We start from the raw sequence: 4,841 nt of genomic DNA, 5'->3' as shown, positions 1-4,841 counted from the left end.
TCCAACTAATTTTCACACGCAAAGAGGCATTTAAGTACCTGGAATGGATTCAAATTGAGCAAGAGCTCCAGAATCCACAAACTTGCCAGAGTTTGCTCCGATGAGGTGACCAAAAACTGGGCAAGGTTTCAGAGAAATTGTAAGGGGTTAAACATCTGGTTTCGAACTAGAAAAAACACCACAAATTTTGTCCCAGGCAACATTAAAACATAATGAAACAAGATTTGCATAGAGAACCTCACCTGGATTCGAGTTTCAAATCTTGAAGCTCTCGACTTCAATGGTGATTTACACCATAATGGCCCGATGAGGCATGCAACGATATAGCTCGGATCTTTTAGTCCCAGAGATTAAGGTTTCATGGTTTTGGAGTTTGATTTGTTTAATTTCCGAAGAGGAAAGTGGGTGAGAGCTCTTGGAGCTCTAGAGAGAGTGAGAGTGTCAAGAGCTTAGAGAGAGAGAGAGAGAGAGAGAGAGAGAGAGAGAGAGAGAGAGAGAGAGAGAGAGAGAGGAACTTCAGAAAAAATGGACAGAAATGAGAAGAGTAAACTGTCGATTTGCCCCTTGAACTATCACTCAACTTTCGATTTGCCCCCTGAACTTTTTAATTGGAAAATTAAGGACTTAAACTAATTTTTTTGGCCAATTTCCCCCCTACCGTTAGTTTTTCATAAATTTCATCCAAATTAACGTTAACTCTTATCATGTGCAAACCACGTAACTCTCATTTGTGGACAAAAGCGTCATTTCACTAGACATTCAGACAGAAAAACTATAGAATCACACATATTTGCATAGGTTTATATTTTAGAAATCTAAGGTTTTCAATTATTTTAAAGAATGAAGTGACCAAACTACCCACACATGTTGTGCATATGCTTCCATTTAATAGAAATTTGGATGGAATGAATGAAAAATTAACAGCAGGGGGCAAATCGGCCAAAAAAATTAGTTTAAGTCCTTAATTTTCCAATTAAAAAGTTCAGGGGGCAAATCGAAAGTTGGGTGATAGTTCAGGGGGCAAATCGACAGTTTACTCAAATGAGAAAGATGAATGGAAAGAGAGGGAGTGATGTGAGGGAGTGGAGAGTGCATGGGAAATTCCAAGCAAGTTGCAAAAAATACTATTATTTTATCCACCTATTGTCAGAGCTATTCAAGTGTAAGGTTGGAGATGCAAAAGACAATTATTATTCATTAAGGGCAATTACTGTTGACTAGGTGGATTAAATAGTAGCTAGCCCTGGGGGGCCTTTCCCACGGTGGAATTGCTCTCACAGCTCTAGCTTGAGTTGCTTCCACTTTTGTGGGAAAGAAAATTAGGCAACACCTTTTCAAATGTTACGAAAATTCTCTATGAACTCTTTTAAAGAAAAAATCTTTATGAGCTTTTTATCACTTTATATTTTTTACACAATTTTCAATAATGTTGGTACAAAAATTAATGTTAAATAGTGACAGAAAATTCATAAAGAGTCTTACTTTGAAAGTGTCCCCTTATCATTTCTCGTTCAAATTAATCATCAAACAAGAGTACACTTTTGCCCAACCAGTTATGGTTAGCAAAATTTCCATCACAATTAAGAGTATCAATAAATTAATCAGTGTTTTGTAATAGTCAAGAGTCTTGCCATGAACAATCATTTAATCAATATATACGGGTGACTAGACGATGAAAAAACAATCTTATCTTTAAATTATTATTGAAACATGAATAGTTCCTCTTATAAGACCTGTGAACAGTGAAACTTCGCCACTCACCACTAGTCAATTTGAATTTTGAATCATTAGTCAAATGAATTTTCTTGTTTAAATATGCACTCCGGTTTCATATTTAGTCAATTAAGTTAGGTTATGATTTTCACACACCCTTAACTACTTTTCCTATCAAAATTCTGTCACTATTTAATCTTTCATTAATTACCATAAAAAAGTAGGAAGGGTATATATGGAATGACACACCCCGTCCCGAAGGAGGGCATGCTGGCCGTCACGTGAGAGTGACGTAACCATTTGCACAGTACGGAAGCTTTAAGATACAATTTATAAGTTGATACACCCGAAGGTGAGTCCTAATTTTGTCCAATCTGTCAGAACCCCGCTGTATTCCTCGTAGTCACCACACCTTTGTGATTCCTGAACCTGGAGGGGCGCAAAACCAAAATTGAGTGGGTCAGTAAAACAATTCTTTTCCAAATCCAAACATTTCTCAAAACGTTGTAACCCCTCTCCGTAAAACCTGTATACTTTCCCAGAAATGTAAAATATAAATATACATATATATTCTCAAAACTTCATTTTTACTATCTCAACATTATCTCTTTATCAATCATGCCATGCCATGTCATCTCAACATTTCTCATATTAATTATGCCATGCCACATCATCTCAACAGTAATAAGGTATGAATGCATCAACATAATCATATCAGGTGCAAGAAAGTAATCAACCGTAGGCCCTCTAATAGCCCTATACGGTTGAACCTAGAGCTCAAAATCTATCATTATCACTCTACCAGAGTCACCTCTGTGACCCGTCCGGCCTTCTGCACACAAGTTACGCTCTAGTGCTTCTCATAAATCATCTGTGCACATAATCTAAGGTCACCCACCAGTCGGAATCTCACTAACACTCTCGCGACTGGTCTGTCGTACCCACTCCGCGTGGACTGTACGACTAGCATCTACTTGGATCCAAGGCGAGCGTGCGATGCGGTGAATACTATAAGCACTAAACCATGGTGCAGGATTTGAGCTCAATATATATCATCATCATCATAACAGTAATTAAATACTCATCTGTGCGTCCACCGCACCATTTCATACATATGCATCATAAATCAATTCTTACATGTGCGTCCACCGCACCAATTCATACATATGCATCATAAATCAATTCTTACCTGTGCGTCCACCGCACCAATTCATACATATGCATCATATATTAATTCATGCATGGCATTTCAACTCACATTTCTATATACTTTTCATATCAATTCTATGCATGGTATTTCACTTCCCGTTTTTCCACATAACTCATATGCATTTCATTTTAAACATAATTTCATGCATTTTCAATTTCTGGGAAAACGTTAAGTATATATATATATACGGAAAACAAAACTGCCCACTCACCTGGAGTTCGTCCAACAACTCCCTAGCACCACACATCAAGGCGTCACGACGATCGCGCCCTAGAATAGTAATCAAATCCAACCTCAGAATTCATATCGATAGAATATATAACTTATATAAAATACGTCACTACGTAGTTCGATCCGGAAGATCTGCCACTCAGATTTTAAATCCATAACTTCCAGAGGTCCACAATATATCTCTAGGATAACATCCTAAAATTTCATTACCATCCAACGGTCGGATCATCAATTCACATTTTCACCTAAATGTGAAAACTATAAAACGTTATTTGAACACCTAACCAACAATCTTCAATAACTTTCTCATACGGTGTTCAATTTAGGTATATGAATATACCACAGTGATCTACTCGACGTCACGGACGTCGACATATTTTTAAAATAATTTTATTTTTATTTTTTATTTTTACTGTAGCACCTTCTTCTTCCTTGGGTCGCCGGACTGGTTTTTCCGGCGGCCGTTTTCCGGGCAGTTTTTCAAATTGCCATAACTTTGTCATTTCTCAACGAAATCAAGTGATTCAAAAACGAAAGTTGTAGCCCTTGAAGAGACAAAGAGAATGGTACCTTTCACAACACCTAGTTCGCCGTGGTTTGGCCGGAAACTGCCTCGAAAGCCTCGGAGGTCGCCGGAAACTGGGTATTTTTCAAATGAGTATAACTTCTTCAATACTCAACGAAATTGAGTGAAACAAAAAGGAAAGTTGTAGTACTTGACGAGACGAAGAAATTGATACCTACCTCGACTCCTAACTCGCCGGGGATTCGCCGGAAAAAGCCTCGAAAGCTCCGGCCAAACTTTGAACTTGTCGATCTCCGTGTTCTTACGTCCAAAAACTTCCAACGAAGCACTCCGAGCTTCCTTGGGACCTTACTAAACTCGCTGTGATCTTGTTTTAGCCTAAAACGTAACCAATTCAAAGCTCATGAACAGTGTCATCTCACGGCAACTTTAGAACTAGGGTTTTCGAAGTGAAACTCACCTGAAATTGGTATCCCCGTGCTCGTGAAGTCCCCAGGATCACGATGGTGGTCTTAAATGGAACGTTGGTACAAGATTGTGGTGGTTCTTGGTGGTTGCCGTGAGTTCGAGAGTAAGAGAGAGAATGAGAGAGTTTTCAGAAAAGAATAAGAGAGAGAGAGAGTCTGGAATGAAAGAAGAAGAGAGAAGAAAGGTTACGGGTTTTAGGGAGGGAATTCAGGGTAGGAGGCCCTACCTAAGTCCAAGCACAAATTAACACATACAAATATAAATCTAACCCTAGTTTAGGATCTTAAAGTAAAACAAATGTCATACATTTACACACCTTAATCCCGTTTAAGGTCACATTGGTCATCTCACGTCCTCGGAATTAATAATTCCGGGACGGGCTGTGACATGGAAGATTAAATAGTAGGATACCAATTAACTATTAAAAAATAGGAAGGGATGTGGGAAAAGTAGTTAAAGGTGTGTAAAAATCACAACCCTTAAGGGGTTGGGAGTTATACAATAGATCAATCATAATTAGATTTTTTTTTTTCTTATTCTTTTGAGCAGATGCTATTATTTACACTAAGACCATCTCCAATGGTGATTTAAAACCTAAAAATATTTAGCCCAGAATATTTAGGTTTTAACCCAGAAACAGCTTTTCTACTCCAACCCTTCTGGCCTAAAATTTTAGCCCTAGATTATCAAAAA

At 38.0% G+C, this 4,841-nt stretch overlaps 1 long non-coding RNA gene across 3 annotated transcripts; it reads right to left on the bottom strand.

Moving 5' to 3' along the window:
* Positions 1 to 1,943: 1,943 nt before the first annotated feature.
* LOC126606487 (uncharacterized) lies at positions 1,944 to 4,521 on the bottom strand. Of its 3 annotated transcripts, none has more exons than XR_007617221.1 (4): positions 4,141 to 4,521; positions 3,899 to 4,058; positions 3,135 to 3,793; positions 1,944 to 2,142 (listed from the first exon to the last, which is right to left on the bottom strand). It is a non-coding gene; the product is annotated as an uncharacterized LOC126606487 (long non-coding RNA). The 3 variants fall into 3 exon arrangements; XR_007617222.1 differs by having other exon boundaries at positions 1,944 to 3,193; positions 3,725 to 3,793; positions 4,141 to 4,514; XR_007617220.1 differs by having other exon boundaries at positions 1,944 to 3,793; positions 4,141 to 4,510.
* Between the last annotated feature and the right edge of the window lie 320 nt (positions 4,522 to 4,841).

This window comes from Malus sylvestris, chromosome 16, assembly GCF_916048215.2.
Source record: "Malus sylvestris chromosome 16, drMalSylv7.2, whole genome shotgun sequence".
Taxonomy (NCBI): domain Eukaryota; kingdom Viridiplantae; phylum Streptophyta; class Magnoliopsida; order Rosales; family Rosaceae; genus Malus; species Malus sylvestris.
This window is presented reverse-complemented; position numbering and strand designations above follow the sequence as displayed.